The 20,512-nt window shown below is 45.8% G+C and overlaps 1 long non-coding RNA gene across 1 annotated transcript in view; it reads left to right on the forward strand.

Annotated features, from left to right (window-relative positions):
- Positions 1-20,512, forward strand: part of LOC308072948 — a 74,811-nt gene continuing 54,299 nt past the window's right edge. The window contains exon 1 of the long non-coding RNA XR_013931853.1: positions 1-20,512. This exon is cut by the window's right edge and continues 17,814 nt beyond it. This is a non-coding gene — a long non-coding RNA (uncharacterized lncRNA).

The raw sequence follows: 20,512 nt of genomic DNA on the forward strand, positions 1-20,512 counted from the left end.
GGGTGAACACTCGCTGGGATTGCTGGGGCATTTGCTGGCAGGCTTGGTGGGGGAGGATCCCAGATGCCACCACCTCGTTATTTTGGGCAATGGACTGAGCTGCTGAGCTAGATCTTTCACAGCTTCAGCCAATTTTCTGCCCCTGCAGAAACATTTCACAGACATTAATGCTTAGCCTGTTGAGGTGTCATGTTTCCGGGAGACCTTTATGCATCCCACTACGAACCTATTGCAGATGCTTTTACCCTTCTTCAAATCTCAGAGCTGAAGTGCTGTTGTGTTAGAGGTGCCCGAGCATTGTGCAAGCCTCCACTGGCAGAACAATGGCTGCTTTGCCGGTCAAAAGGTTTTCTGTCTGCTTATTGACCTCTGTTTACTAAGGCTAGTTGGATATCGGTTGCAAGTGGACAGATGCTGATGAGGCAAGTGGGGAGTTATTGGGCTGTATTAGCAACCATTTAACTCTCAGCCCTTTTAGATTTTTTTGGAGTTTCAGAAGTCTTATATCCCTCTAGTTTCCGAATGGAGAAGTCGAGGCGTAGTGGTTTGCAGCTGTTTGTCCCAAGCAAGTCTAATTAGAAAAGTGTTTAAAATCCAAATTACTTGCTACTTAGTCTGGATCTTGATCAGAATGTCTCTTGGTTTCTGGTACTGGAGCCTGCCTGGAAGGGGCAGACTGTGTCTGTGTGAAGAGAGAAGGCATCCTGTCCCAAGGCAAAAGGCAATTGCCCGGAGCATGCCTTCTGGCTTATCCCAGTGCACCCCAAATGAAAAAAGGGTTGGCTGGAGCAGAAACAGACTGTTCTCATGGACAGACCAGCTACGGAAGATAAAGGAAGGAAGTGCCTTCCTTGAGCAAGATGGCGTTTGCTGTGTATGCTGTAGCATCACAGTGCGCTATTGCAGGCTGGTGCCTGCAAGCTAAAATGTAGCCTCCAGTGATGACCTTGGAGTGCCGCTCTCCAGCCTAGGCTGGGTTTTGCCCTGCTTTGTATGCAGGCGTGGTTGCCAACACCTGCACAAAGCAAAGGTATCATGCTAACAGACCTGAAGAGCAGCATCTGGAACCTGTTTGGCTGTGGCACGGTGAAAGTGTAAGCAGCAGCACTGAATGTGAAAGTGAAGCTGGCAGTCTTAGGCTATGGGTTTTCTACTAGGCTCCAGTGCTGTATATCCGTAGTCTTCCCTCCATCGTGTATCCGAGCCCCATCTGTCTAGTAATTGTCCATCTGGATCAATTTGCAGATTAAGCCCTGCAGCCACCTGTGGGAATCATAGAGGTATGCCACCATGCAGCGTGTCCAGGGAAACTGGACACTCAGTGGTCCTGCCTGGAGCCCTGAGCTCTTCCAAACTCCATTTGCATTGCAGGTAAACAGGGAAGGAGGGAAGCCTGTGTGAGGAGAGGGAGGAACACCAGTGTGTCTGCATTTTCCTGCCTCTTTGCAGTTTTTTCAATGAAAGACAGCATGGTTGCATGTCCCTTCGGTATTACAGGTTTGCAGATTCCCTGCTGAAGCCTTTCACTACCCCACGCTGGTGGATGCTACACAGACAGCTAACAAGGAGACCATCCCAGTCAAGCTTCCAGAGTACATACCAGATAAAAGGCCAAAGAGGAATATCTCAGACACATGGGTGGAGTGGAGTAGAGCAGGAAGGAGAAAGTTCCAGTGCAATGGAAGGGCGTAGTGGAAAATCAGGAATTGCACCTTGCAACTAGTCTAACCAGGACCCTAGGTTTCCAGGCAATGTGGAAGCAGCTTTGCAAATTTTTATGGGGAGTTAGATGTGTTTATGTTGTTTTAGTTTTCCATGCATATGAATGAGCACAGAGGTGGTTGGCAAAGAGCTAAATCTCAAACTTTGGTGCGTTACCCCAACATAACCGTTGGTTAGAGGGTGCTGCAGGACGCCACCACTTCAGTTCATGGGAAGAGGCAGTTAGAAAGGGAGGAAAACAGTCTATACAAAAGAAGAACATTTCAGTTATCCCTGGGAAGTCCTTGCCTTGGCTGGCCATTTCAGACCCTCTGTACTCTCTAGCCTGCTCTTTTGGCTGCAGTGCCTGCTGTGGTGCCAGCACAAAACCTCCCCTGCTGCCTGCATTTTGGAGACTCACTTTCTTCTGGTGGGATGGGACAGGGCATGACATTCATTGGGAACGGTAGGTGTGAGGGGGACGCATATACCAGGGATGTATGGTGTGTTGGTAAGAGAAGAACTGTGGCTTCTGCACAGATTTACCTAGAAAACTACTTTGTTACCTGGCTGTGCAAGAGTGTCTGTGGCAGAGGGGATGTGTGCAGTGGACAGGAAGCGGGGCGGTGGAGGTGCCTGCATGTGTGCATAAGGAAGTACATGCAGCAGCTGTTGTAATTGTTTTAATAAAAGAATATTTCCCTGAATTTCTCCTTTGGCACCTGAGGGCCCTTCCCAGGGTGCCCCTTCTGAAGCTGCTGTTTGATTTCCAGGGCAGATGCAGTACACATACACACACACACACACAGTTGGCCCCATCTCGTTCATGCAAATCCATAATCCCATCAGCACATGGCTCCTTTCCCCTTTGCTGACAGGGAAGGGGGGGTGCGGGGGTTGAAATAATGACAGAGCTGATTATAATTAGTATTTTTTTATGTCTGAAGAGTGAAAGTCCTGCCCAAGTCCCCCAGCTGAGCACAAGCCAAAGTGCTAAATCCCTGTAGGGGTGTGTTTTATTACTGACGCTCTGCGTGTCGAGGCTGGTTGCGAGGTCTGATGCTGTGTGTGTGGAATTTTTGTGGCTATTTTCTATTGTGCCAATGAAAAGTAGGATCCCATCCGTATTATAAAAAGGAAACTTGAAGGTTTCCACGCCTACATAGAGGTGAATGTTTGCAGCATTAGTGTTTTAATTTAGTGTTTTACCTTCGTGTGACTTCCCTGTATGAGCCCATTGCAAGTGATGGAGCAGATGTTACAGGGGACAGAAAATGGTGGGATTCTCAGTGCCCCTTCCCCAAAAGGTTTCGGCTGCTCCTTGGTTAGGCTGGTCTGTAGCTAAGTTGTTTTACAGTCTCATAATGCTTCATTGGGTGGAGTTTGTTGCCTTTGCTTTGTCCCTGACTGCTCCTCTTTCAGGAGCAGGGCTCGGCTGGGAGGATGGGGACTGGGGGGCACTGATTGCTTCTTGAAGCTCTCTTGACCAGCTGGGTGATATCAAGCAGGTCTTTTCAGCTCCTCGGGCCTCCATTTTGCCTGCTTGCCTGATGTCACACAGCCGGTTGAAGGTTGAGCTGAGTATTGAACCCCTTCTTAGCCAGGCTGTGTGCACAGGGTAACAGTGCAGCCGCAGTGGGGCAGCTGCTGCCCCCAGACAGGTCCAAAGCAATATCCTGCAAGCGCTGATTGCTTCAGTGGGCTGAAGGGAGACCCTCAGCACCCACCAAATTAATGGGAGGAGGAACTAGTAGTTTCCTATGTGGTAGCTTAAAGGTATCTTTAACTGGGAGTAGCAGCAGTACTGGCTGCAATCCTGCAAGCTTTCCAAGATGGTCCAAGCTTTTTGAATGGGAAAACGTGGAGAGCAGCCAAGAGTCTTGGGGACCTGAATTGCCTTTGTACCTGTGCAGCCCTTAGTCTCTCAAAGTAAATTTCAACCAGCAGAGAGTACGTGGCAGTCCCCTGAGAGAGGGGGCACAGTCCCCAGGAGCTTCCAGAGTTCCCTCCTCTCTCTGTCCCCACAAAGGAAAGGTGTGTGGTCTTTGCTATCGCTGTCTCTCTCTTGGCACCTTGGCAACAAGCCTGTTGGGACACAGGCCCATGAGTGGCAGCTCACAGCTTCCCAAACTGGCTTCAGCCTTTTCTCAAGTGAAGAAGAGGATGTTTCTGTGTAAGGCGGCTCACTATTATCTGTCCCTGTCCCTGTCAGCAGGAGCTCCCCCAGGAATACAGCTGAACAAACACCAGTCTTGGTGGCTGCTCCCTTCCTTTCAGGCTGGTTGTCTCTCCATCTCCCACACAGCTGGCCCGTATACTGCTGTTGCTCAACCTCCTCCTTTCTGTCCGCTTGGCAATGATGTGGACAAAAGCAACCTATAAATCTGTTCAGCTGGCGAGCCTTAGTGCTTGACCCTGGCTCCCCAGCTGGTACTTGCAATACCTGCGGTCCCCAAGTGATCTGTCATCCAGGGGTGAGATGCTTCAGGCTTTGAACTTTGCGTCCCCAAAAAATACGTTCGTCTCTGTTTGACAGAGATCTGAGGCTTTCTCTGTAACTCTGTTATTGTTTTCACTGGGGTTTTTCGACCTTCCAAATCCTCTTTTTTTTTCTCACCCCCAGAATAGTGTGCTCAGCATTTAAAGGACAAAGCTGGCTGGGGCACACGGGCTCTGAGCAGCGTAGGAGCTGCGGGGAGAGAGGAAGGGCAGGAGGACAGCTGTGACAGAGCACACGCAGCTACTGCCCTCAATTAGCCCATGTGGCTGTCACATTTGAAATGAAAGCACAGCAGGTCTCCAAGAGTTCCCTTGTGGGTCTTACTGACTTATAAGCTGGGACCACGGTACAACTTAATTTCCTGAAATGTCAAGTGGCTCATATTGGCTACCTGCTCTATTGGTGTTTTTCTTATGAACACGTTGTACTACCATTTCCTGCAAAAAATTCCTATCAGTGCTTGATGATTGCTTAATAAGAGAAATCAGTAAGGACAGGGAAAGTTCACATCCTGCAGATGAATATAATGACTATTAGCTTTCTTCTGGCTTGCCAGAGGCTTTTTTTGGTTGTGGTTTGATTTATTTGTATTTTTATCCACCCAGTCGAGAACATTGATCTGAAGCTGTATCCTGGAAGCGCTGAGCCCACTGGTGAGCTGTAGGAGGCCCTCAGCAACCATCAACCTCACACAAGAAGGAAAAGGTAGAATTTCCTGGATGATAAAGCAGGGGAAAGGTATCTCAAATTAGGAAAAGTAGTGATGTTGAAGGTAAAGCGGGTCAATCTTGTGTTTTTATTACCTGTCTTGTGATAGACTGTTTTCTGCTTGATTTTGCAAGAGAAGAGGGCTTGTATAATCATTGTGTGGGTGTGAACTCATATGGAGGTGAGTACAAGGCTTGCAGGCAAGTCTAAAGGATCCCAAATGGGTTTGCTGTTATTTTTTTAAAATTTGAGTTTCTAGGGAAGCCTTTCTACCATTTCTTAGGTGTGATTTCTAAGCTCCGTTGGCTCTTTATTCAAGATCAGACTTTTTTCATTCTTGTGTGAGTTAATAGTCTTTTAGACCTGGCAATACCGGGTTTATAGGGAACCTGGTGGAAAAGAAAAGAAAAGCCTTTTCTTCATGGTAGCTTTCATGTGACTAATTCTAATGCTCCTCTGTCTAGAGCCTTCTCGCTTCAAAGCGCTGTGCAAGCTATTAGCTAACTGTACAGCTCAGATAAATGAGTAGGTAAATAGAACCCCCTGCTATTTGGAGGGCATCTGAACTCCTCCTGAGCCTTAGTACTCCCGGTTGGCACTGTCTCTCTGAGGAGTCACTCCTGGGACTGAAGTATGGTGCTGAGCAGGGAGCTGCCGGGAGCCACTCCATGGGAAGTATTTGGCAGAGGGGCTGACGGACAGTTTAGTCTGTGTGAACATGGGCCTGAAAGTAAAATGTTGTCTCGTGGTGGCTGTTTGCTTTCCAAATGTCTCTTGCGATCTGTCTTCTCCTCTCCCAGCTTTGCTTCCCGGCTCTCACCTTAGTTCCTCACGCGAGGCATTGGGCTCCTAGGGTCTGACAGAGGGAAGGACTAGCAAGTGGTTGTGACTGAAAGACTTGCCTGGTTAAATGTCAGGAACGTATTGAAGATAAAGCAATTTTTATGCCACACCCTATACTTTAGAACCTAAGAGCCAATAAGAGAGAAACTGGTCAAGCAAAAATAAAAACCCTTAAAGATCATTTTAATACTAAAATGGTAGTCAGCCCTGGTCTGCAGCTGAAGAGTGCACTGGCCTTTTTGAGAAGGAGCAAAGGGTATTATCACACCACAGGCATATTCCTTAGTTCAGCTCCTTCCCATTTCATGCATTACATATCCCACATGGGGGGATAATCATCTGGTTACGCAGTAGCGTCTTGCTTCCCTAAATATTGGAGAATATTAAGACAATGGAGTGAATAAACCTTGGTGTAGGCTGCTGCCTGTTGCAGAGAGCAGATTCATTACATTTTGGTGGTGGTTGTGTCCTGGCATCATCTCTTTCTGTGGAAGTGCATATGCTGCCTGGCTTTAGAAGGCATTAATGTCTAATCACATTCTACAGAAGGCCATTTGAGATTATTAAAAAAAATACCCTATTTACTTGTTTTTAAGGAGCGTAATTACAAGCAGGCACTCGTAGCGTGGCAAAGCTTCGACAAGGTGTTATGAAAGAAAAAAAAAAAATCAGTCTTGTGGTTTGGAGTACAACAATTGTGCGACTGTCCCACCGTTTGCAGTTGCCCTTGGGCTGTTCAGGGCCTTTTGGACCCAAGGAGTGACTCTGTTATGTGTCATATGGGGCAGAGGATGCAGGGACTGATGGTTTCGTGCCTAGCCAGCATGAAGGCAGTGGGGTGTAAACCATGTCCTTCCTCACTACCGAGGCTATTACTTTGCATTAATCTTACCGCTCTCACTACCCAGCTCTCTCTTACAATTTTAAGATGAACTGAGGAAGGAGAAAAAATTTGGACTTCACAGAGAAACCCTTTTTTTTGGGGGGGTCTAGCCCTGCTGGCATCCTCTGGCCCAAATGAGCTGGACTTGGCTCGGGGGAGCAGCCAGCTGGGGTCACTCACCAGCATCGCAGCAGGCTCCCGTGTCTGCTCGCCCCAAGGGGCAGGGATATTTAGACAGCTGCCTCACTATGAATGGGACTCTCTGGCAAAAGAATTAAGCAAAGATTAAAATCAGGTTTAGCTCTTAAATGTGTGCTTTGCACAGCATTTAGTAACTAAAAGGCTAATTATCTTTGAACTTATGCACGTGGTTTTAGATGGGATCCACACAAGTTGCTATTTTTTTTTTCCTCTTGTCTACTAGGGACTGAAAATCAGGATAAAAATGAGATGCTGGTGTTGGTAAGGGCTTTTTGAGTAGGCTGGAGATGGTGCCCCATCTGCAGGGAAGCAGGGCACCTGCTGAATGAGAATAGGTTAAAAAAATTATTTTAACACTTGTCATTTAGACTCTTCTGTTTAATGGGAGTTCAAGCTCTTTAAGGAAGCACAAGTGTGCATGCAGATAGGAAAATGAGATTGCTCTGAAAGAAAGCCAAGCTCATACCTGGAGGGAAAACTTACTCTGAATGTTAATGTTTGCTGGGCACAGAGTGAAATTTGGGAGGTGAAGTGCGCTGCAGGACCTGCGTAGGTCAGTGCAGAGCAAATCAGATATAGATTTAGAAAGTTCTGCAGAAAAATAAGGAATAATTTGGTGCTAAGTTGCAATGTAATAGAGAGAGGGGCTCCACTCCCCTGTGCCGTCTGGGTGCTTTGGAAAGCTGCATCAGCCTGCAGATATCCATGTCAGTAAAAACATAGACAATGGGAGGAGGTAACATGGTTGATATAATGTTGGTGCCATTTTAGAACCATTTAGGGAAGCAAGTAAGCATTGCCAAATGGTGATCAAAATTTCTGGATCTTCTCATCCAGCCTGAGCCAAATCATGACATAAGACAAAGTTTTTCAAGCTTTTTTTAACTACAACTTTTTTAACCTTTAGATTACCCTCAAATTACATTTCAAGCTTCTTTCTTAGTCATAAAGCATATAATTATTACAGAAATGGCTCCAGAATTCAAAAGTGGAATTATCATACAGCCACTAAAGGAGGGCTGGTTGGAAGCCCTGATGTCCAACCCATTTATTACATGGCCTTTTGCGCAGTTAAGATGTCCCTCTTGCTCCTCTTAGCCAGGTCTCCCCTTACCTAAACACCCCAGCTCGTGTGGTTGCTGGAGATCATGTTTCCCAACCTTCTGCTTCTCTGGACTCTGTGGTCTGTCCACATCTTTCTTGAAGGGTGAGTCTGAGGCTAGAGGCAGTCCACCAGTCGAGACCTTACCTATGCTGAGCTGGGAGGAAGGATGCCTCTACAAGCATAGTGTCTTGCACTGATTGTCACTGAATTACCATCCCTCCTGCCCCAGTTTTCCCAGATTATCAAGATAATTTTGACTTCTGATCCTCTGCTGTATATAGTGTTAGCTCTTCCCAGCTTTGTTGCCTGCTCAAGTAGTATATGTATTCTCAACTACCTGAATTGATTTTGTTTGTGAAACTATTGAATGGAGCCAATTCCCAGGTACAAAGCTGTCAAGCAGAACACCCAAGAGGCTTGTGAAATGGTCATCAGAGGTTCCAGTTACACACTTCAAGCAGCACTTTTGTGCCAGCTAGGAGAGATTTAATAGCTATTACTCTCCTTTTTTTTTCTGTGTTTCGTGGTTCTTTGTGTTGCTAATGGAAAGTGGTAGGTAGTGGTTAAAGAGCTATCTTGGGTCCAGAGTTCAGACCTTCTGATCTCCGCTCAGAGTCACAGCCTGACCTGTCATGGACCTCTGCGGCTCATCATACCTCTGTTTTGCCACATGTAAGGTATGGATGAATAAAGTTACTTCTTTAGGCAGTGATGAAGGTTTCTGCATTGAGGTCAGAGAACCAATGCTATGAAAAGGCCAGATCCAAGAAACAGTCAATGAGAACTTTTTGCTTTTGCTTCAGGAGGTGTTGGGTCAGGCCTGAACTGTAGGACAATAAGACTTTATGACTTCTGAAGTGTAAGGTATGGATTATACATTTGAGAAACCCATTAAGGGTAGTAATGTGCTTTAACAAAAGAAAGCACTCTCACTCAGGCAGCTTTGATTTTAAGATATCAAGGGTAAACCAATCTCTCTTAGTGATTTAACAATGCAAATAGGTTCTGAAGTGATGATGGGAAGATGAATATGCTACTCTGAGTGGAGCTGAGCAGCAGCAAAGCGTTGGTGCAGCAGGGTTCACAAAAGGCAGCCTTTGAATGACAAGCACCAGCTTGGGCAAGGAGTTTTCACTGGGAGCCAGCCAGGAGAGGTTAGGGCTCTGCGCAGCACATGTTCCTGATGATTCCACTGCTCTGTCCTTATTTCCATGGCTCTGCTGGTTACCTACCACCTCGGAGAGGTGCTGCAGGCACTTTCTAGTGGGCTTATGTCATTGGTCAGAGATCTTTGTGTATGTAAAATCTGGGAGAGATCTGTACCATCCCTGCACAACTGATGTTTGTAGATGATGGGTGAGGCAGTGATGTCCCAGAGAGCTACAATGCCTTGGGCTATGATCTCATAAGTTAAGTAGGGTTGGGCCTGTTTGTTTTTGGATGGGGACTTGGAAGGAAAAGTTGATTGCTACAGTCAATTTGACTTGGTAATTCAGAAGGTGGTGCTCTTCCCCCTAGATAGCACAGGTTGACATGCCAGAATGATTAGGCTCACCACAGCTCCTAACCTTTTGGAAAAAATGTAAAACCAACATCCTCACCTCTCCAGAGTGAACATCACGGGACTCCTGCTATTACCCCTGAGTCCCAACCAAATTCCATCTCAAGGCAACCACACCCTGCAGATGGAGATCCACCCTGCCCTTTCGGGAGGATGCAGTAAACTTTGCTTTCACTGGCTGGTTGCGTTGCACCTCCAGCTGAACCGCTGCAGAGCTTCAGTACAGATGGCAGCAGTATTGCTCGGGCAGGCAGCAAATGCCCTTTCATTAACTTGTGCAAGTGTCCTCACTGGGAAGGGACTGTTTAAATGGGGGGTATTTACCCACTGGTATGGATTTTGGAAGCCTTGATGGGACCTGGTTTGAGCAATAGCCTCCTTGTGCTGAATGCCGTGTAGCGGCTGGAGCCTCCCTCTGCTTTGCCTTTGGCTCTTCCTACTGCAGCACATTGCCAGGCTGTCACAGCACAGGCACGCTCTGCTGCCCACTGCCATCTCAGAGGGACAAAGAACATTCGCTTAGCTGTTTTGTACACTTCTTCACATGCCAGTGTGGCTACTTGGGCCAAATTCTGGAGTGATGTAAGTTATTTAGCAGTATGTAGGTGTAAAGTGCAGCAATTTTCTGTACCGAGTGGGTGGTAATGTAGGGTTGTGGCAGGAAAAGCAGCAAAGAGGATGGCATTAGATAAAATATTCCTTGTAAGGATGGTTGCTGGGAAGGGAGCTCTGGTTGCTTTGGCCATGTCTAAAGGCAGATTTGCTCTGTATTTGTTTATTTTCTAAGCTGTGAAAGTGCTTGTGTGCATTCTTCTCTTTCGGTTTAGCTTAAATCTTTCCTAATCCGGTTAGCAGAGAGAAACCTCCCTGAACCCCAAGTAAGTGTCTGCATGGGAGTTTGCACCAGCTGAATTAAATCTGCATGAAATCACGCAGGGTGCCCTTGTACAGGTAAACACAACCTTACGTTGACACCTTCCTTCCAGCGTCCTTGTCCTTCCCTGCTGTGCAGTTCCTGCTCTCCCCTCCTGACGGGGGACAGCAGCAGCTTCCTGGTGGGGAGGTCGCATTGAAGCTGGTTCTTCTCCATTTCCACAGGAAAAGAAGCAACCTCCCTGCTCCGACATCACAGGGACTGTGCAGGAAAGGGGCTGAGTGAACTAAAACCAGGCTCTCCATTTAGGATCTGTGAAGAAAGCCTCACTAAAGGGAAGACTATGTGCCGGCAGGCCCAGGTCCCTGACCTAGTGACTTGCAGAGGGGGGACTGCTCCCAGTACCAGTCCCGGCTGATCTGCGCTGTCCTGGCAGAGCGCAGTGGGAGAGGCAGGCAGCTGGGCTTAGCTCTGGCTTTTGCATATTCTTTACCATGCGTGTCCTGTCTTGACAGTATTTATGCAAATTTTTAAGTAGGGGAAAAAGCTGTCACGTAAAACCAAAAATTCATCTGAAGGCCAAATATGTAGGTTGGTTGGCTTCTGTGTTTTCTTTTTTTTTTTTTTTTTTTTCTTCTTCTTCCCAATTAAAAATAAAGTAACCTATAAAATGATGATCTAGTTTAATATCCTTATTATATGTTCCAGGCAGTATCTGAGTCATGGCATTTGCTCTGTGCTTTGTACCCCTGCGGGGGATGTAAAAGTTCAATTTTTGGAATATTTCTTCATCCACCCTAATCAAATATGCCAGGTAAGAGTGCCGGGGTGCAGGGTTGTGGGTAGTGCAAGTGAATTATCTCAGGATGAAACTGCTGTCGGGACAGGACCCACAGGCCACTGTTTCAGGTAATTGGTTGTGCTCCTGTCCTTGCAATCCATATCATCTTCTTGAGTGGAAACACAACTGAAGCCCAAAGGAGTTCCCAATGGATTGTCTTGTCCTCGTTTTTATTTTTGGTTAGTGGAGCTCCATTCCCTTTAATTCCCAACAAGTGCTAAGATCCATCTCCTTTAATTGTCATAAAAAAATGTTTATAGAGAGCTACAAAAGGAGCTGCTGAAGGAAGTCTCTTCAGCACTGGCAGAGTTGTTACATGTTTCCATGATGTGAGCAGCCAATTCACATCACCATGGGCATTTCTCGCACAGGTAGGGGTCTTCTGGTTTGCCCAGGCCATTTCAACTGGGTATTTTTGCAGATATAATTAGCAAGATGCTTGCTGTTTAATGCCAACTGTGATAATGGCTTTTGTGACACAGATTCTTGTTCACTGAGATCCAGAGTAAACCAGACTTGCCTCCTGGGATCTGCATACCACAACAGTCCAGAGACCACAATTAGGAAGTCTCTTCCTGAAGACTCAAGGTCACAGTTGAGGTACGGCAATCCAATAATTTATTGTTGATCCGCTCACAGCCCCTGTTATAAACCAAGGTGCCAAATCTGCCTTTCATGTAATTAAGAGTGTGTGTACGGGGGGTTACATCTACTCAGTTAATGCACAAGCATCTTCATCTGTGGCACAGCACCTGCGAGCCTTTTCCACCATTACAGGATCATGGAAAACAAGGCTTCGCTTTAAAGCACTTTGTACCCAATAGGAAGGGGCTGGAAAACAGGGCTCTGCTTTGGGCTAGAGATACCCCACCTGCTATATCTCCATCCCCCTCCTGCTGCTGTGAGCTGCAGGGACTTGGCAAGTCTCGGCCTTTTTTCCACTAGAACTGCAGTTTTTTCCCTGGGCTCTGTCTAAATTTCCTTGGCATGGAGGGAAGGGATGATGTTACCACCACTCCAGGGAATGCAGTAGCATACAATTACTGCTTTTCAGATATGCTATACAGATACACTTGGAAATGTCCATTCTTTCCTTCCTTCAAAATACATGGCTCTAGTTAATGCGTTTGGAGGCTATGGGTCTCGCTCTCTGATAGTTTGCTGGCTCAGAGGGGTGACCGCACGCAGTAGATATGCCTGCACTGCCAGGCACCTCAGCCTCCCAGCCCATTTTCATTTCTGCTGTTGGGATGAACCTGCTGGATCCCACCGAGAGAAGACCGGCAGGACTGCTCCCAGAAGGTGGCACAGCAGTGGGCCTGGTTTGGCTTCCCGCTACCCCTCACAGTCCTTCCATGCCACCTCAGACCTGGTGGCCCTGCCACCACCACCCCCTTCTGCAGAGCATGCAACACAGCCCTTCAGTGTCAGGCTGTACAAACATTGCCTTCGTGGGCTGCCGCACAACTCTCAAAGTATTTTAGGCATGTTGACTTCAAGCGTACACAGAAGCAGCTATTATGTCCTATGGCCACAAGGCCGAGTGCCAGGCGCTATGGGCATGGCCAGTCTGCTCTACAGCCAGGCTAGCCCTGGGCGGTTCAGCATGAGATGTCCGGTACTACCTGTCCTGGGAGGCTGGGAATTGCTTCCCTGGGTGGATGCCATTAGTGATATAGATATAACCTTTAGCTACTAACTAATGAAATCACTTTTCCCAGTGCAGGGGTATAGCTGTGTGCTATTAGCATTAGACATAGCAGGTTCCAGACCTGCTGCTGACTTAGACGAGGCTGTTACATTATCTGAAATATTGTCTTTTTTTTTTTTTTCCCCCCTGAAAGCTGACAACCAGAATGTCTTTTTTTCTTTACGGCCTAAAAATCTTTCTTCCCCTGATTTGCCTTCTTCCTCCCCAGAACCATATGCACACAAAAAAATTAACTTCTGGGAGGCTGGATGCTTTCCTAAGGCATTTAATAGCACTGAGGAGATGAAATACTGCACTGAGTCTTCTGGGAAACCCACAATTAGTGGGATGAAAATACATTCTGTAAGTGATTGAGCTACTGAAACAGTGCGAGTAATTAGAATGCTATACAGGACAGAGTTGAAAAAATCCTTACAGGATTATTAGAGAGGCAATGTTTAAAAGACGTCCTTGGCTGGACAGTAGCAGCAATGTTGTGTGCAGGCTTTACTGGGAGTTCCTGCTGGGAGTGGGAGGCGGCAGATGGATGCTGTGTGCCGTACCTGCTTAGTCTCATGTTTTCTTCCATTTGTATCCTCACTGTTCCAGCTGATCGGAGCTCTTTGTAGCACATTTATTTTATCCCAGGAGGACTACAGATTGATTGATTGAGTGTAGTGTTGGTTTGTTTTGTTTGTTTGTTTGTTTTGTTGTGTTTTTTTTGGTTTTGTTTATATTTTTTTAAACCAGTCTGTAACAGTGCTATGTTGGGAGTGCAGAGCCAGGGAAGGGACAGCTTTGAAAAGGTGTTCTCCGTACATCTACTTGTGTGGTGGTCTTACTTAGTGCATGTGTGCATCTAATCTTATCCAGGAATAAGGCACCAGAGAGCTGGCCACAGACCTGGTTAAACATTTAACACCTAGGTCCAGTTTCCAAAAGCATTTTAGCTCCTGAAGATGCACACAGAGCTTTCACAGGGCCTTAGCTGGCTGGATACCCAAACTGCTGTGGCTTTGATGGGACTGAACTGTCTAACTTTATCAGGATCCTTTGAGAATCCCGCTAGGGGTCTGTCTCCCATGCACCTGAAAGCCGTATGAAATATCATCTGGGTGGGTAGAGATTGATTGTTTTTCTGCCCAGCAGGAAAGGCTTCCTGGAGGTGTGCTTCCCAGTGCAGCAAGTCGTGCACAGCTCCATCATCGAGCACACCTAGAAACAGCTTCAGAAATGGCAAAGGCTGCAAGATACTTATAAATTATGATAACTAATCATCAGGATCAAAAAGGACAGTGACAGATTATGCAAGTGAGCAGTGGTTAATTAGCTTTTGGGAAGATGCTTGAAACAGCATTGTTTTGGGCTCATGAGTGGAAGTTTATTATGATGAATTTGTGGGAGGGTAAGGTCACGTTTTTGTTTCCTGGGTGGAAAGTGAGGGCAGACAAATACATAAATACAGTTACAAGCACAGTCAGCAGAAGTCTGCATCCTATCTGATGTGGAGTGGCATTAGCGAGCTGATAGGTGTGGGCTGGAGGACATGCTTTGCACACAGTAGGTCTGGAGTGAATTAGAGTTGAAGAACTTTGCAGGGAAGACAAGAATGACAGAAAAAGGAAGAAGAAAGGAAAAAAGGGATCACCTTGGTTGGGTGAAGGTAATGGGACTGGAGAGAACTCATGTAAAGGCACGTGTGAGTGGGCCAGACCTGAGCCATGCACATGGGTGGGGGGGTGAGGTGACGTGGGTGCTAAATGGGTTAAACAAGGATGCATGGCAAGAAGGTAAGAGAGGAAGGGGAGCTGAAGGCTGGGAAGGTAGAATGAGTCCGGCATGACAACGGAGCTGTGAGATGGCAGGCAGGCCTTGCCTTTTCCAGATGCAGTCAGTCACCTCTGACTACCCATTATGTCTCTTTATCTCTCTGCAAGGAAGCTTTCCAAAAGCATGAATAATGCCTTATTAGGTAGATGGTAAAGCCCCTCCTTTTTATCCTGCTTTAATTCATGCTTCCTCTGCTTTGGTGGCTGCCTTGTACATAGTGCTGTTGAAAGTGCAATTATCATTCTTCCTGGTTGCATGGTATTAAGGGCGTATCCTCTCGCAGCATCTCCTGGAGGCTTATTACTCAAGAGAAAGGAGTTGTGCACTAGAAGCCAAATTAAACCGAGCAAAGGGGAGGCTGTTTCCACCACAGGGATGGAACAGATAGTTTTGCTGGAGACCAGGTCAGGAGCTGGTCTATGGCAGAATATGTAGCTGGAAGCCGTTGATGTAGGGAATTTGTGCCATGGAGCTGGAAGACACAATCCTGTGGTTCTTTGTGGCTTAGCCTGACTCTCCCTCGCTTTTGTCCACTGCTGTAGGGATGTGGGTTGGTGAGCATCCCTGGCTTGAAAGTGGCATATTGTCTTGCACAGGTTTCAAGGCTAGAAGTTGTAACTGCGACCCTCTCTTCTGGTTTTCTGCAGGATCTGTGACCCTCTCTTCTGGTCTTCTGCAGGATCTTGAGTGTTTCTTCTTAGAGAGCTACCCAGACCTAGTTTAAAGATCCCAAGTGATGGAGAATGCAGTGCATCCCTGAAAGAACCACCTTCTCCCTTCCTTTATTAAGAAGTATCTTTTGCCTCAGCATGAATTCATCTGGTTTTTAGTTGCCTTTTACCATTGCACCACCACCATTTTCCCTCTGCTTGTTGGAAAAACTTACACACCACTCACTGCTCAGCTTTCAGGGGCAACTGGAGTCGCCACCTCCATTTGCCCGGGTTCCAGATGTCTCTGAAGCTTTCTAAGCACCAGGCAGCAAACAGTTAAGGCAGCCGAGCTGCAGGCCTCAGAACATTTTGCTAGGGAGCCAGGTGAGCAAAGAACAGATAAAGGCAGCACCTGCCTATGGGTTTGGAACAGCCTGGGGCCATGGATAGAATGTAAATACACTCTGAAAATCTTATTGTCTGACACTGTGCCAGCGTCTTCTGGGCTCTTGTCATGGAAAATATTTCGGCTGAGGTCATTCAGTCAGCAAAAAAACAGCATTTAATACCCTCCAAGGTGCCAACTTGCTTCTTTCTTTGTGTCGATAAATAAACAAAGTAGGGTAGCATTTCATGTTGCCAGGATGATCTCGGTTTTATTAGGAAGGGTTTAGAGGCTGTTGTTGTTGGTTGTTTTAAAATTTTCTTTTTTTCTTTCTCTTCTTCCTCTTTAAATGCAAAGACTCTGTACATTTCTGCTCTCTTTCTCTGTGTTTGCTCCTTCTGGCTCACACGAACACGCCCAGCCTTTAGAGTGAAAACTAATGTCTGCTTCTTGTAAATCTCTGCTGGCTGCCGCAGGCTATGTTTTTAATTCCTTTATTCAGCTTTGAGATGAGTAGGAGAAAGGTGCAGCTTTTTGAGATGATGGAAGTTGCCATTTCCCTTCTTCAGTCAATTAGGTGCTTTGGTTGTTTTCGGCTAATTCTCAAAACTTTCCATTGATGATAGTTCTGAAGGGTGGGGGCCGGGGGTGGGGGTGACCAAAAATATTGAGGGGAGCTGAGGGATCTGGGAGGGAGAAGGAGGAGGGCTGGTAACTGGATTATCTACTGGTAGAATGACTGATTTGCTGTGTGTGCTTCTAGGGGAGAGAAACAACCTGACTTCAGAGCTGCATTCAGAGCAGCCTGAGCTTCTGGTCAGTCAGATTTATGGCTTTTGATTGTATTTGTGCAGTGTCTACCCTTGCTGAAGTGTGATATGAGACATGTGGATCCTCTTAGTGCTTTGGGGGAAACTATTGCTTTTTCTCCCAAATCCTTGCAGTAGGAAATTTCTTCAAAGTTTCCATGGAGCTTCCCTTAATCCATGTGTCTTTCAGCCCCCTCCCCACATCCTTCAGCTCCTGACCCTTCCAATGCTGCCTGTTTGGGGCAAGATGAGCATGCAGGCACTGCTGGGTGAGGAGGCACTGTTTGTCCTATTGAAAACCTTCACCTCATCTATTTTTTGGCCAACAGTCTCTCCCTGGCACCTCTGGGCCTTGCTTACTGGCTTGTAATACCCAAGCCTTGTGTAGATGGTGACTACCTCATACAGATGTTGTAGAGAGCACCGTGGGGTCTGGCAAAGTGAAACAGTGGTGGTCTCTTGCTTCCACTGTGCTTCAGCAATGACGTGAGAGCAAAGGATGAGCTTTGCCTTCTGAAACATAAACTGCTTCTGCTTTCAGGCAGGGAAGAAATGAGATCACTCCTTCCACATCAGCACTTTTCTTTATCTTGTTATTTTCTGCCCTAAGTCTGTCAGGGTCTGCAGCTCATCTGGTAATGAGTCTGCAAACCTGGGGGCTGGAATCATCTCACCTGATTTTAGTTATCTAAACCTCAGACATAAAGTGTAAGATTGTCATCTAGGCGCTCTCTTTGGTCGGTGAGGAGTGATAAACAGCCCATGCCATTCATGTTACCCATTCTAGACATCTGCCTCAGCTTGGGATGATTCATGCTTTGGAAGCTCCTGTGCTCCCCGCAAACTCTTGGGGAGGTAGGTGAGCATCCAGATCTGGACCCCTAACTCTCACAGGGTGCTTCATCTGAGAAATCCAACAGCTATCTTCTTTTTACCATTTATCATAGATGTTCTCTATGTGCAGGGTAGAATTATGCTGTTTTAAGGGGAGTGATCTGTGCTCATCTGTCTGTTGAGATGACTGTGTGCTGATTTTGATAGAGATGGTGTTCTGCCTGTGATGGCCCTGAGGAACAGAGGAGGTTTTTAAAGTGAGGAGGTGATAAGTACTTTGTCAAATATTGTCATTCTGCTATCACTTTTTCAATCAATCAGGTGGATTTTTAAGGCCAAAATTTCAGAGCTGATGAAAGAATATGGAAGCCTGGTTTCCATCAAAATTAAAAATCTCATCTTAACTGCTTTGTATTTACGCTTGTGTTAATCTGTGATGGGATTGCTTATCCCTGTGTATATCTTTGAAGGAGAAAGACTGCAGGCACTCCCTGCCCCACATGAGATACCGACCTCAAAATACAGAGGGGGAAAAATAGAGCTTGGAGCTGGGCTAATCTTCTCAGGTTGCTGCTTGGGAGCACAATGGTGGCAAATTGCTGTGGCAGGGGACCCTGCTCTGGAACCTAAGACAGGAACTAGGCTGACAAGACAATAATAGTGTATTGGCTCAACTGGCAAACACACATCCCTTTTGGACAGACTCAAAATGTTACATTGAGAAGCAGTTAATACACCGTTGTGTAAGGTTCCTCATGGACTGGAGCCAGAATGCTCCATTAACCACACACATATAAAATATTCATTGAGCTTGGGTTTTGTTGCCAAGCTGGAGAAAGGGGGAGCAGCTTTGTGTATAGAGATAAAACTGTCAGTATTGAGGGCTAAAGGGAGGAGTTGATGATGTGTTCTGAAATCTTTTATTCTTATTAAGAGAAGAATTTCTGATCTTTGGCAGGGGGCTAAGGGGTGCAAAGAGGATTAAATGCAAGACTTGCTAGGTTTTACATTTCATGTGTAATTGTCCAAGGGGTGAAGGTACCTCCTGTCTCTGTGCCAGACTCCCTGATCTGTTCTATACCATGTGATCTCTGCAAATTAAACCAAGGGTCAGTCTTTAAAAAATAAAATAAATGTGAAAACCACAATAATATTCCCCAAAAGACTGGCTTCTAAATAGAAGGAAACTTTCATAACCACAGGAGAGTAAGGACTGTGGTGATAGGAAGTATAAGGACCAAATTTTCCCTCTGGAAAACATGTTCCCCTGTTTTTGTGCTGGTTTTAGATGTGCAGTAAAAGAAGATTTCTGTTTTCTGGATGCTGAAAGTACAATGAACATGTAGAAGAGATTTTGTCTGGAGAATTGGCTTGATTTACTGCTGGTGCTTGAATTAGGAGACAATAAGGCAAATAATGAATTTGTGTTTCAGACTGAATGAGTAAACATGTGTGCAAGAGATACTGTCCACGTGACCTCTCTCTCTTGCCAGAAGGCAATGTTGTGTATCCACTTAAGCAAAACACATGTTGAAAGGACAACAGTCCTGCTGAGTAGGAAGAGGCAGGCTGTGGCGCTGCACGGGATTGATAACTGGGAATACCAGGCCAGGAAGGAGCTTGTGGTGGTTTACTTAAAGCACTGGAGACTGTATCTTGTCGTGTCTGGGCAGCCTTTGAGAGGATACTGGAAAGGAACTGGTGTGACCATCCTTGTGCGTCATGGTTGGTCACGGTCATATGATCACCAAGAAAATATGAGAGAGCTCCAGGAGGCAAAACATAATATTTTGGTAGGAGAGGATAGTAAAGAACAGGAACTCCACTACAGCATTCAAGAAATACTTGTCCCAGAAAAGCAGAAATGCAATATGTGTCTGAGGAAGTGGTGTGGGAAGAAGACTTCTTAGAAACAGGAAAGGCTCTAAGAATGGGTGAGAAGGATGGTGTCTTCTGAAATGCAGGCAGCCAGACTAGTGGCACTGGAAATGAAAACAATTACCAAGGCTGGTTTTAAAATGATTTGAGATGAGGATGTGGAGAAGAACACACTCATCCTGATGACAAGTTCCCCAGCACGAAAAGCTCTGTACCCTCACTGCAGGACAGGACAGCCACCTATAACATTCAGGCTGTGAATAAAATAGAGCGGTCTGAGCAGTTAAACAAGGCATACGCAGATAAGCAGCTAGACCAAGACCAACAGTATATCTGTGCTTTTCTACAAATATTAAGTGAGGTTGGGTGAATAGTAATGCACTGGCCTCCAGAAATCTTACCGAATGAAGAGAATCACTGCAAAGCTGTACGATCAGGATACTTATTATGTAGAAATGGCAAGAATAGATTTTGCCGTTGGAGGAGTGACTCACAGTCTGTTGGAAATCAGAGTCCAATAAGATAAATCAGTTATCTGTATCATCATTTACCACCCACTCTTTATGGATTGAAAGTTGCCATGCCAAATCAAGAAAAACATTATAATAAGCTTACCCTTTTAAACAGCTGACCGTGGCAGTGACAATATCCATAAAATACTAAGAAAGATCAGAGGCAACAGAAAGATAGTATACAAGAAAAGAGATTGGAGAAGACTTGTCCTAGTTAGACTATAAAGAGCAAATTTTATTCAACATTTTTAAACAGACCAATAAAAGGGAAAAGACGCAATTGACTAGGACCTTGTTTAAACTACAGCTGATGCACTGAAGAGTTGCTTGGCAGTAGTGACCATTGCATGGTCAAATTCAATACTTTTGTAGAAATAATAACATTAAGAAAACCCCAAAGACCATGAAAATATTCTTCTTTAAAAAGCAGTTTAAATAACATTAAAGGACCAGGTAAATGAGCTGAGAGTGTAAGTAGCATCCCTTGTAAGAATGCAAATTGGAGAAAACATGTCTCACCAGTTCCCGAAATAAACCTAACGCAAAAGGAAGTTACTACAGTTAAACAGTGGTGTAAGGGTGACTATTAGAAATATAAAGGTGTCCTTTAAAAAGTGGAAATCATGCCTAAACAAATCAAATGGAGAGGAATATAATTTCTTACAAGTTAAATGTAGAACTATGACAACACACACTGAAATAGT

Source organism: Falco punctatus (assembly GCF_963210335.1).
Source record: "Falco punctatus genome assembly, chromosome: 13".
Classification (NCBI taxonomy): domain Eukaryota; kingdom Metazoa; phylum Chordata; class Aves; order Falconiformes; family Falconidae; genus Falco; species Falco punctatus.